Genomic DNA, 14,305 nt, shown 5'->3' on the forward strand with positions numbered 1-14,305 from the left:
TGATACTCTGGAATGGTGTAGAATTGACTTTGCCAAAGGGAAGGAGAGAAATGGCTTGGTTTTCATTGTAACTATGCCTGAAACCAGAAGAATGGAAGGAGATGACCTCTCACAGCCATTTCCACCTGCCTGATTTTATATGCAGAATCCCTCCTCTTTTATCCCTCAGAGCATTGGAAAACTTTCAAAAGACAAGTAATCTTAGCTCACTCTGTGTCTTTTGAGAACTGTGGATGAAAGGGACACATAAATTTCAGTTATTATTACGTGCAGTAATTTTAATTGGATTTCCCTGACACACCTTCTCCTTTGTAATATTTTTCAGGGAGTATGTGTATATGTGTGTGTGTCTAAGTGGCTTTGACCCTAGGGCTCTCTCTGATTTATAGGCAGCCCTATAAGTTATGCCGGTGTGGTTTCAGAGCCCGTTTGTTCTGGCATCCCAATAAAGCTTTGCTTCCCATGGCAACTCCAGCCTGTGAAGCAAGGCCTAAGGGGAACACAGTATTTTGTTGTCAGGATGAGGTAATTGCACTTTTGAGGTGTTATTTTGCTGGGTGGTATATTATTTCATAAGCAACCTCACTAATGGAAAACTAATAAACTTCAGGGTCTGAGTATTACCACGGAAAGCAGCAATCTCATCTCCTTCAAAGAAGTTGAATAATCTTACAAGACTTTATTCAGTTTTTGGGTTTTGCAATTTGCCACTTGCTCAGTTGCAAGACTATTGGGCATGGCCCTGAGGAGGAGGCCCAACATATGCATGTCACCTTCCAAAGGTCCTTCCTATTTATATTCTAGAGATTCAGGTTTAACCCCAAGGTCCTCAAGGTCAATTCTTGCCTGTAATTGATGCCCTCCCCCCTGCTTGTGATCAGAAAGGACCTGTTTTTCTCAGCCTTGGCTGCATAGCAGAATCTCTTGGGGAGCTTTTGAAAATACCAATGTCCAGAATCCCCCAAGCAGATACTTTGATGGTGTGGGGGTGGGGGTGGGCAACAGTAGTTTTCAAAGGTCCCGGGGAACGTCAGTGTGTGGCCAGTGTGCAGCACCACAGATCTGGTTCAATCCCTTTGAGACCCTGAGGTGGGAAGTCATCTTCTCAAGGTCTTAAGGAAATAGTTTGTCTTTGGATCACACAGATTGGCTTGTAGTTGATTAAAATGCCTATGCATAGGTAACAGTGCTCTGTTATTATCTAAATAATTTTCAGTCTAGTCACATAGTAAATCAGGTCATCATGGCAGTCAGGTCCTGAAACATAGGGAGCGAACTCCCATTGCTTTCTGCACTCAATTGGCATGTGCCATTTTGTCATCAGGAGTGTGATCACAGCTGGGGGAGAGGAACAATAGTGCAGAAGTGGACTGAGCCATCTGCATAAAGGACATCTCCTGACCATATGTGTCTTCTAGCCTCGAAAGGTAACTTATGCTAGGGAGGAAGAGCATTCCTGGATATTTTAATCAATCGACCTTTAGTACGGCCTGGTGATGTAACATTTTCATGGGCTCTGTACGCACTTTCTGACTGTTCAGGTAGGTGTGGATGTGTCATAAAATGGGAGACTGTGGCAATTTTCTAAGCAAACTAGTTTACGCAAATGCTGACCCTGGACCTCTCAGCTTATTGGTGTGTGTTTGTATTTGAAGTCAGAAACCAGGACACAATTTATTTTTTCTTGCTCCTTCTATGTGATGTTCACTAAGAAAGAGAATCATTTTTGGTAATGACTTCTCTCTTTTCAATGTATTTTAATGGTTTTCTATTAAAAAATATCTTTCAACTGTGTAAAACTATAACCCAGTGTCTAGATGCAAGTTCTTATGTGCTAGCCTTTGATTTCTCTTCTTTATTAAAAAAATCAATAAATTAGTTAGCTAAATTTTTTCTTAACATAATGTAAATTAATTTTGTTTAAATTAAGAGTTTGTAAGTTTACTGCTAGAACTCATAAGAATATGGTTTTCTGGGGTGATAATTTTGTTTATGAGGAACAGCTATGGCTGTCCAGGGGCTCTTTGCTTCTAAAAGGAACCAAATTCAAAGTATAAGAAGGGTAAAGGCAAAGTCCCAAAAGAAGAAGACTCACATTACCATCTGGCTTCCTGTTGCCTCCATCCACACTGTCCCCCTGCTCCTGACAAGCACACAACTTTATCAACAAGAAGAGAACTCCTTGGAACCTCTAGAGTTGTTCCCATTGTCGCTGACTCTTTTTACTCTAATCCTTTGCCTTTTACATCCAAATAATCTAGATATTTCCATGTACGAAGATATGCATATTTAGACAGTTATGCCAGATTCCTATCTCACTGAATAGTAGAACTAGAAGAACTCTTAAAGAAATGTAGCATGAAATCTCTCCACTTTCCCTATCCTACTATCTGTTCCCACTGCACAGATGAAGTCACTGAGGCTCACTGTTGTTAAATGCCCACAGTCATAGAGTAAAATTATATTGTAAAGCTGGAGTGATAAACCAGAACTCAAAATTCCAAGTCTAGGATTTCTATTCATTTCATCCTACATAATGAAATAAGTCATAATATAAAAATAATTAAAGGTTAAGGCAATAGTTCCAGTATGGAGTTAGGGGTCATTTTATGAATTTAATTCGTGCATACAAATCTTCTGTGTCTAAATACACTTGTTTAACTCATTTAACTCTATAAGATGAGATCCAATCTTGTTTAATTTTTTAACTTTTGTTTAATCATACTACTGGAAGAAATACTCACCTTGAGAACTGATATTCATTGAGAATACAATACCAGAGAATATTAAACTTTGAAGGCACATTCAATATCCCTGCTGTAACACACCTACTAAGAGGGACACGTAGAACCTAGAGAAGGCAAGGGAATTCTCAAGATCACTCACATGGTAAGGAAAATTTGCACAATACTAGAGATTTATCTTATGCTTAATATCTTCAGTATTCATGATCAATATATATAGTTAATATCATAAACACCAAGTATAACACAAGAAAGAAAGAGAAAACTGCTAACAAAAGTTGAAGTAATTTGATCTCAACTTTCTTAGCGCTATCAGGCAAATCAGCTCTACCCAAAATCAAATGGGACATTAGAATAGAGGACCTTTAAGGTTCTGTCTTTTTTTGAAGGATCTTCTTTTACATGGAGCTAGTAGCTTAAAGAGCCAGCAGTTGATTGTGACTTCGAAATGGTTGTGGAAGGGGAAACCCTTATTAAGCCATAATCTACCACAGAGGCATTTTGGGGGTTTTTGGCAGGTTAAAAAAGGCTATGACAAAAGGCATTTGGAAAACAGAGATTTAAGGCAGGTTCATGGAAATGTGTGGGCTTTTCCCCTTTGCTTCTCTAGATGTGTGAGTCTCAAAAGTGCAGGAACACAAAATAAAAAACTAGAGAAGTTACTGAGGTTTAAAAGAATTATAGACATATTAAGTTTACAGTGAATATGTTTCATTAAAATGGAAGACTCCTAGGAGAGGCTTCTGTGTAAACAGCTTCTTTGAAGGAAAAGGGCTATATGAATGCACAGTTACCAAATGATAAATAACCTAGAGACTGTGTTCTTACAAGCTTACCTTGCCAGGAATAATGACTAAATACACCCAGTTTTCATCCTAGAGTTGACTTAGACCCAGAGCTGTTGAGAAAGGAAGGTAGGTGTAACTTAGTCTGGGTGACTGGTTCTTTGTGGGGTTTTAAATGGCTCCAGGGAAGAAAGTACAAATGGCAGCAGCCCCATTCATAGTGCCTGAGCTCACTCAGTGCTTATACTTCCCAGTAAATTCTCCAGAAGGAAGGCCCTCCAGTGATACGCAGAACAGTTTTGAGTCTCAAACTGTCTCTACCACGCTGTTGGCTTCTTGTTCTGGCACAGATGAGAATGCAGTTATAACACTGAATACAAATGAGATACCCCTGCACCAGGGTTCCATCCTTAGATCACTCATTTTATCAGTCTGAGGAACGGCATTCTGATTTTCTGAACACTGAAAACAGGAAAAATAGCTGTTCTTTTCCTCCAAGGGTTGGAAGAGTTTTTGACTCAGGAAGCCAAGTTTGTCTCCCGATTGCAGATGGGAGGGTGAGTGTAGGTGTTTGCTTTACGTTAGGATGACAAGCAGCGCATACCTTTCTGAGGCGAGGCCTGGGTGTATTGAGGTGTGTCCCGGAGGAAGCCAGTGTTCAGAGCTTTATTTTCTGAGTGTGAGCTATTCAGTTTAATTATACCCATGCTACTAGCTTGATTTTTATTATTACTCTTATTCATTTTAATATCCCCTTCCCTTGGCTAAGCATAGAGAAAAGATTCGTTTATTATTTGAACAGCTTCATATTTATGATGCCCTATTAGTTTGCAAAGCTGGAGACTCCACTGTAAACGTGCTGTAATAATACCCAGAAAAGATGAGCTCTAATCCGGCTTCTAGCTTGAGGCAAGGGAGCTTCACAATTGCTTGGAATTTAAAGGCACTTCACTGACATGAGACAGGGAAAAAATAAAAGAGGGCAAGAGAGGGGAACAGAGGACCAGGAGCAAGATCAGAGGAATGAGACTGACAGAGCATATGTCCCTGTTCAGTTTTAATTTGGGAAGGAGAATAACAGATTATACATTGACATCCCGAGAACAGCAGCTGTCAAAACTGTCAGTCAGTGGGAGATTGATTCCTTTCAATTACTTGTTGAACCAAGAAGTTAAGAGACAGAAAAGAGACCATCCAACTTACTTCAAGTCCCTCTGTTTTAGCAAATTTACTTGATAAAGTTAGCATCTGAGAGCAAAATAAAAATTTATTATTATTTTGTGTTGACATAACAGAAAAGGTAGGGAGGAAAAACATCTATTCATTCATTCCATTATTTCACTAATTTATTCAACAATCTTTCTTTCCGCCCAAACCACTAGCACTTACTCTGTGCCAGGCCAGGTGCTCAGTTGTAATGCGAAGATGCGTTAAGTGCTAAACACTGCTCATTCAAAATTGATATGATTCAATCCTGGTCCTCAAGGAGCTCACCGTCTTCTAGGAGAGTCAGATGGAAGAACCAATGACACGAATGCAGTGATGGCTGCACACACTCATGAGGTGTGTGCCAATACTGATGTGAAATGAGAGACTAAAGTGATCATACCTCTTTATGGTATTCAGAGGAGCCACCCTTTCGAAAGTTAAAGCTGCTGAACTGGATCTTGGGTCAAGAGGAGGGATAAGCTTACTGTTCTTTCTCAGGAGGCTCAAAGCTTTCCCGTTACCTTCAAGCCAAAAGGCACAGATCAAGCAACATCTTACTTGCTCATTATTTCAGAGTTGGAAGCATCTTGGATTCGAGTTCATCATAATCATCTGAGAAAACTCAGGAAATATATATTACAAGGTTCCCATTTTTTAGTTTCAACAGAGGGGATTTTTTTTTGATGTTTCTCTTTCTCTCTCTTTTGTTTTTTGATATATTTATTGATTATGCTATTACAGTTGTCCCATTTCCGCCCCTTCATCAACTCCATCCTGCCCACCCCCTCCCTCCCACATTCCCCCCCTATAGTTCATGTCCATGGGTCATACTTATAAGTTCTTTGGCTTCTACATTTCCTACACTATTCTTACCCTCCCCCTGTCTATTTTCCTCCTATCATTTATGCTATTTATTCTCTGTATCTTTCCCCCCTCTCTCCCCCTCCCAATCCCCTATTGATAACCCTCCATGTGATCTCCATTTCTGTGGTTCTGTTTCAGTTCTAGTTGTTTGCTTAGTTTTCTTTCGTTTTGGTTTTAGGTGTGGTTGTTAATAACTGTGAGTTTGTTGTCATTTTTACTGTTCATATTTTTTATCCTCTTTTTCTTAGATAAGTCCCTTTAACATTTCATAGAATAAGGGCTTGGTGATGATGAACTCCTTTAACTTGACCTTATCTGAGAAGCACTTTATCTGCCCTTTCATTCTAAATGATAGTTTTGCTGTATACAGTAATCTTGGATGTAGGCCCTTGCCTTTCATGACTTGGAATACTTCTTGCCAGCCCCTTCTTGCCTGTAAGGTCTCTTTTGAGAAATCAGCTGATAGTCTTATGGGAACCCCTCTGTAAGTAACTGTCTCCTTTTCTCTTGCTGCTTCTAAGATTCTCTCCTTCTGTTTCATCTTGGGGAATGTAATTATGATGTGCCTTGGTGTGTCCCTCCTTGGGTCCAACTTCTTTAGGACTCTCTGAGTTTCCTGGACTTCCTGGAAGTCTATTTCCTTTGCCAGATGAGGGAAGTTCTCCTTCATTATTTGTTCAAATAAGTTTTCAATTTTTTGTTCTTCCTCTTCTCCTTCTGGCACCCCTACAATTCGGAGGTTGGAACGTTTCAAGATGTCCTGGAGGTTCCTAAGCCTCTCCTAATTTTTCCAAATTCTTGTTTCTTCATTCTTTTCTGGTTGGATGTTTCTTTCTTCCTTCTGATCCACACCATTGATTTGAGTCCCACTTTCCTTCACATCACTATTGGTTCCCTGTACATTTTCCTTTGTTTCTCCTGGCATAGGCTTCATTTTTTCATCTAGTTTTCGAACAAATTCAACCAATTCTGTGAGAGTCTTAATAACCAGTGTTTTGAACTGTGCATCCGAAAGGTTGGCTATCTCTTCCTCGCTTAGTTGTATTTTTTCTGGAGCTTTGAAGTGTTCTGTCATCTGGGCCATTTTTTTTTTTTTTTTTTGGTCTTGGCGTGTCTGTTACTTAAAGGGGCGGAGCCTTAGGTGTTCAACAGGGTGGGGTAACGCTGGTTGATGGGCTGTGATGCTGTACGTGGGGCCTCCCTACGCTGTACTCGGAGAGGAAGCACTGGCGCCCGCTCCACTCTCCTCCCGATTTCAGGCACTGCTTCCGCTACCCGCAATCAAATTAGGCCCCTCTGGTGCTGGTTCCTGAGTGGGTGGGCTTGTGCACACCCTAGGCCCCTGTGGGTCTCTCCAACGACCTCTCCTGTGAGGCTGGGAGTCTCTCCTGCTGCCGCCCCAACCCCCACAGGCATTTTCAATCAGAGGTTTGAGGCTTTATTTCCTCGAGCTGGAGCGCTGGGTTACAGGGTCCGCTTCACTCCCAGCTGTTCATCCTGGTTTATCTGTGCAAGAATGTGGGGTTGCAGGGTCTGCTAGTGGTCAGACTGCCTGCCCCGTTCGTCCCACACTCTGCCAGTATTGGTCCCGCCATGGCCACGTGAGTCCTCTCCGCCCCGGTGCCCGTCTCGGCCCCTCCTACCAGTCTGGATATATGTTTCTTTTTTATCTACTTGGTGTCGGACTTCCTTGCCGTTTGTTTTTCTGTCAGTCTGGTTGTGCGAGGAGGCAAAGTGTGTCTACCTACGCCGCCATCTTGGTTCTCTCCTACAGAGGGGATTTTAAGAATTTGTACTTTTATTCAGTTCAGGAAGTCATTCTGATGTGTGATTACATTTGGGAATCACTATCAGGCAAGTATTCTCAAAATGGGGTCCCAGATCAGCATCCCCATAAACCTGGGAACTTGTTAGAAATGAAAATTCATGGGTCACATCTCAGACCCACTGAATCAGAGATTCTGGGGGTGAGGTTCAGTAATCTGTAGTTTGACAAGCCCTCAGATATTTCTGATGCAGGTTAAAGGTTCAAAACTCCTGCTCTGAGGCAACTGACTAGCGCATCAGATGGCACTCCTACATAGTGACTGAAGAGAGTTTACTGAATAGACTGTTTGTATAGGATGGGCAGTTTTATGGGGACCAACGAGGAATGAAGCAGCTTAGAATTCGCAATATTTGAAGTGGTTACCACCTCAGGCACAATGGGCACAGGAAAGAAATGATGTCACAGAGATCTGAAAAGAGTTGGAGAGTGCAATAGGATTCATGTGACAGGAGATGGCCTGTGTGACCCTCACAGATGTGAAAAGGTAGTGGTAGGTATGGAATAAATGCACAATGTATCCTCTTTTCCCAACTCCCGAACTTTAACCTGTGTCTTCCACCTTGCAAAGCCCACCTGAGCTGAACGGCAATTACATCCAGTTAATAGAGTCTAGGGAGGACAATTTCCCAGTGCAATGAATAGGGCAGAGAACTACAGAGAATGAATTAGGCATAGGAGCTGAAAACAAAGTGTAACAGCATATAATCAACCTCTCAGATTCTCCTGTCCTCCAAGTCAACTGCCTGCATTATCTTTTCAACATTCTATGTCACTTCTATTGTGTCTATCTCCTGAGTCTGCTTAGCCTATGCAAACATTGGTGACAGAAATCTCACTTTTGCGGGAGAAGAGTAAAAAATCTTCTTTTTGTTATTTGTATCCATTGTTCCACATTCTCCTTCTAAAATGAAAGACCTTCAGCTCTTTAGCTATTTGAAGATACCCATTTTGTTCAACTGTAATCATTCATTCCGTGTATTAAACACCTGCTATTTCTTTTAGTGTCCCTTTTTTGACAGGTTTGGAATATCTTTGAGTCTGTTTACCCTGTTCACAGTCCAATTTGCCATGTTCCTCCAATTGGAATAGACAAATGTTTTGCTTTATATCTCCCACAGAAATCTGCACAGACCAATCGGATTCTAAGCACACACCCATCGCCCACTATGTGTCTGGCTGCATGCTTAAACAAATGACTCAACGTCAATGGACCTGATTTCAGGTTCCTCTACATATGAAATGTTTCTAAATTGTATCTTGCTACTCAGGAACTAGAAAGACCTTTCTTTGCTTTATTTGATGTATCCTTGTAATATTCTAGGGAGGAAGAAACCAATAACTCATATTATGCCATATTTTATCTGGGGGCTACAAGGTAACATTAGGGTCTATCTTGCCACAGTCATTAAGTAAATGAGAGAATAGCTATATCTTCCAGATCTGCTGAGTCTCTGTTTTGGTCAACTGTAGTTCCAGAACTTAAGTTGCAGGGGAAAAAAGGATAAGTGCATTTTATTTTGGGGATGAAAGATATTACATGATGCTCCCTCACCTCTTGCTTCTTATAGTTTCTAGAAGCTTGTACCTTGATTTCTCTGCCCCTATAATAGAGGAAATTAATACCTACTTTCTTCACAGAGTTTGAAAATTAATTAATATGTGTTTGAAGAGCCCAACATATCTTTAAAATTATCTGAAAAGATACAGTTCATCATGCAAATAACATGATGGATTCAGAATCTTAGGGCTGAAAGGCCTTTAGAGAAGTTTTGATCCAGGAGTCCTCAAATTCATCATGCATCAGAACATCCTGAAGGAATTAAATAACTATTATAGATTTTAGGCCCCACTCCCAGCATTTCTGGTTCTGTAGGTAAGGGGCAAGTCCTGAGAATTCACATTTCTAACAAGTTCCTAGGTGATGTTGATGCTGAGAACTATCTATACTTTGAGAACCACTGATCTTGTCTTTCTCTTTATTTTAAAGATGAAATCACTGAATGTCAGAGTAATAAGGAACATATCACAAAGAGACAGGACCATGACCAAAATCTGAGTATTCCTTTTCTTATTTCTAGATTTCCTCTATTACAAAACTGCTTCCCATTTCTTCATCGCCACTTTGTTGAGCTTATTCATGTGAGATGTGTATCACTGGCACTACCAAGGCACTGACTTCCCTCAAACCTACCCCATATAAACATACAATCTATTAAGGACTGGTTTTGCTACACAAAAGTAACTTCAAGAAAAGTCTCCTGTCTGTGCTTTAACCAGATCTGAGCAAGTAAGAACCTCATAAAGGGAAATCTGGGAACAAATGCTCTTTCCTTTTTCCAACTTTAATAAAGGACTAGTGCGACTTAGTTTACTTCTGTCCGATGACATATGTCTGAAAACTGAGTGGAAACTTTGAGAAATCCATTTCATCTCTCTGTGCTTCTATTCTCTCCGTCTGTGAAACGGGGTCAGCTGTATTGTACCTCGTGTGCAAATCTGTGTGCTGTGAGGTTTAGCGGGTAAGTGACTGCACAACGCGCCACAGATGGATGTGTTATGGAGGAATGCTTAATATCAAAGCGAGATGTCATTTTCTTTCACTCTGCATCTGTAGTTTGTAAAACAAATGCTTCTAAATTCACAGTATTTTTCTCACATGTACTATTTTTTTCCAGAGTGATATTTTCCCAAAGATTCATGCTGACTTAAGCTTCTGGAACCTTGTGGGTGGATCTGCTAAATTAAAGACTTGTATTTAAATTTTCTGAACAACACTGGCGGGCTGAATGTATCACAGTAACTGTGGAAAGTAGAAAAGATTTCTAGTTCTGGGGGGTATGAGTAGAACTCTGGGGGCCAGGAGCCTGAATCCAAACAGACAAGAAGCCATTTGTCTACCAAAATCACTAGTACCTTGGAAAAACCTGAAATGTAGTAAAATGTAAGGCTAACTAGCTAAATGATAGAAGGATACAAGGATAGAGAGATAGATAGATAGATAGATAGATAGATAGATAGATAGATAGAGAGAGAGAGAGACAGATGATACAGATACACATATAGATAGTTATCAGGACCATAGTAACTTTAAAAAAAAATTACGGTAGAAACTATATGGGGTTTCTGCTGTGATGAGCTGGATTTCAGTTCTAGCTGTATTACCTTAAATATAATATGCAACATGAGTCTGAGTTTCGACTTATTCATGTTTAAAATGAGTAATGACATCAGTCTTGCTTCCTGATCAGCTTATTTAAAGATCAAATGGGAACTGAAAGCTCTTTGCTTTAAAGTGCTTTCCATATGAACTGAACCGGAATCTCTTTGAAGTGCTATCCATATGTAAGGTATTCTTGTTATCAATATTTTGCTTTCTTTAACCTACCTCCATTTTTCAAATGAAGAAAAATTTGATGCTTTTATATTTTGAGTATCTTATGACCACATGCTTAAACTATTATTATTTATTAAACTATATAATAAAGGTGACTGAAACCAGGAGTGAACTGAACTCCAATATGAATATGTGTGTGTGTACACATACATGTATATATGTATATGTGTGTATAGGTGGGTGTACATATGTGTGTATGTGGTTGTGTATGTATATGGACAATTTTAGCTCAAAAGTTATTTCCAGCCATAGAAATATTTCTGGAGATCTTATCTAAAGAAATAAAGAAAAACAAAAAACAAAAAGAACAGCTTGTCCAGGGGTAAAATACATGCTAGGTACATCCAGAAAGATACTGCCTCTCCCTGTAACTCAGTTCTGAGTTACTCCAATTCCAACCCTTTGTTTATTTTCTATAATTCAGGATTACAAGTTTGAAGGTTAACCTTTTACGTAGTAGAGCATCTTCTGTACCGATTCCTGTTAACAAACATGGGCTTTCAACTCATCACTTCAAGGCAGCCTCTGTCATTTGTCTGACCTGTTTTGACTCTGGCTTACCTACCATTGAGTTACATATGTGTATAAGTTTATTCCAGAAATTTCACTGTTATTCAGAAACATATATTCACACAGAAATATACAGCTCTTGACAAGAGCTAAATTACATTAAAACAACCAAAACAATGTGGCAATACTGATCTCTGGCAGTTGAGAAATTTTAGTAATCTTGTATCATTTATATTTACATATTTAAAACTGACTGTAATCGCTCAGCTCAAATGTTAGGGAACAACAGATAAAGACCTGAGAAATGCAATGGTCTATTAGGGACAGCAAACCTCCCTTGGTCTTATAAACTCTCTTAGACTCATATTCCTCACCTGATATCCGAACATAATAGTACCTATCTCAAGTGTTATGAAGAGAGTGAAATGACAGAAGCACTTTGAAAATACCTGGGAAACAATACATGGTTAAGGATATCATTTCTTTTTTCCTTGATGAGTATTCTGTTTAGAACTGGGAGATGCCTTTCAGTCCAAACAGCTAGATACATGGGAGGGTATATTAAAAAACAAGTCATTAATCACATGCTGATGAATTGAAGCGATCTAGGTGGTGAAAGTGAAGGTGCAGAAAAAGAACGATTTTGTTTTCTGCTAAGAGGATAGTGGTAGTGTAGATTGTTTTTCCTTTTTGTTTTCCTTCCCTGGAGGGTCTAGGTGACAAGAAAGCACAAGTTTTTATCAATGACTGTAGTATTCAAAACTATTAAACCTCCCACTTAAGAGTTTGAAGCTTTTCTGGGGAGAGTCAGACATTGGGTAAGAACTTCCAAATACACTGGCTGATGAATAAGCAAATGCTTTAAGTAACTCTTCTCTAAGCTTTATTATAATTTTCATTGGTACATAACTAAACCTCACATGGGCCAAATAATTTTATAACGTATTTTTAAAGATCAAATTCTTTATGTAGATAGGGACTCATAAAATTATTTGCCTGAGCCCTGCACACCCAAAGGGTATCTGGTAAGCATTTCCCCCCCAAACTGACAACTATTTGCCAAGCCTGCAACTTATTTAGTAATAGTAACTGTAACAGTAGCATTATTTGTTATGACACATGAAATCACAAAGTCTTAGTAACACTGCATTAAACAGTGTGGCACCAGGTCCATTCAGAATGCCTACAGCCCACCTTAGTGCTATCAGTGGTCTCAGAAGGCCTATACTTAGAACTCATTCTAACAGGAAAGAAGAAAATAGAGCCAGCTTCCTTGCCTAACTCTCCAGCCTGCTTCATTATACATCTTGCTTCTATATATTTCTTATGATCTTTCTGAGCCAAGAAATTGGTTTGCCTTAAGCAACATTTTAGAATGAAGTACTAATACTTTGTAGGGTACATAATCTTTTTAAAAAAATTAATCTTTAGAGAATTTCCAGTATCAAAAAGTCAAAATGTTTTCAGTGTGTGTGCGTGTGTGTAGGGATGAGTTCCAAAGTGGGACCATGAGCTTCAGAGAAGAACGAAACTAGCCTCTGAGGCTTCTGTAGAGAAACACACAGATGAACACATTGGTTTATGGGTGTAGCTAAAAATATTGTAAGCAAATACAGGGACTCTTAGAACTTCTCAAGACATCACACATCTCTATCTTTTCTGTAATTAGTTGCAGAAGAATTAGTGCTTGAATTAGTGTTTCACTTCCTAAGAATGACAATACGTGTCTCTATTCCCAGTGGTAGTTTACTGATATATATAGTCTTAGATCCGCTTCTTTAAAAATATTTATATCTTTATCTGTGTAACTATTTATTTATCTCTTTATAATATAAAACATCATGGTTAAGACGGGATCCCATGATTTCCATTCCAGGGGTCTAGGTAAATTATTTTAGATTTTGTTTTTGGTAAGAGCTGCCATTTTTCCCACATCTGTTACATGCGAAACACAAACTTAGAGACTTACAGTTATTTCTTATCATCATTTTAACCATCATTAGAGCTGTTTATTCACTGAATATTTTAGGTACATAATATTATTACATTTTTGACCCTCTTAAAATAAGAATTTTTTTACTAGCTTTGGGCAATGGAATATGATCATATTGGTGTATGATATATGCCACTTCCAGGAAAAATCTTTACAAACTGGTACCTGACTCATCATGTTTCTTTCTGCTTGCTATGGTAACTAATGATGCTCCAGGCAACAAAGGCTCTGTCAGCTTGCATACCTGAGTCATAATAATATAGAAAAGAACCTCCCTTAAATCCACAGTGGACTTACGTTAGAATGAGAAATAATCTTTTGCTGTTTTAAGTCACTGAATTTTGGAATTATTTGACCACCTGCATAGCATAGCTTATTCTGGTTACATAATCAGCAGCGTTATTCACTCTAAGACATCATCATAGTTGTTCATGTTACCAAATTTGTTGAACTCCTATAGATGGGATCTTTTTTGGTCATGATTGTTACTAGGTGGGTCAAAACAAATAAGACAGACCCTGAGCTTTCTTGGTTTTATGGAGAAGGCAGGACATGTACCAAAAGCTACAAAGCAAGGCAGTATGTATTATGGACCTAGGGAAAAAAACAAGGGAATTTTGAACAGATAATGATTATTACTTCCTATTGAAACATCATAAAAGCTCCCAAGAGAATGTGACTACAGAGCAAGACTTAAAGGATGTGTAGGATTTTGATGTACAGAGATGATAGTGTTTGAGTCCACAGAGTGTGATGTAGGGTGAACAGTCCCAAAGCAAGCAAATGAAGGGTCTGTTCCAGAAAGGTGAGTGTGGTGGCATAACCTGGGGAAGTAGTATACCTGTTAACACCTTGAGGCTGTAGTCTCAGAACCTTAGGAGCCAAGCTCACCTTTGGGCTAAGGAGGACTGCTTCTGGAAACAAATTAAGATCGGCTAGTTTCTGAGTGTCTTCCTCCTGTAGAAGGGTGAGGCATTT

This window comes from Desmodus rotundus, chromosome 2 (genome assembly GCF_022682495.2).
Source record: "Desmodus rotundus isolate HL8 chromosome 2, HLdesRot8A.1, whole genome shotgun sequence".
Taxonomy (NCBI): domain Eukaryota; kingdom Metazoa; phylum Chordata; class Mammalia; order Chiroptera; family Phyllostomidae; genus Desmodus; species Desmodus rotundus.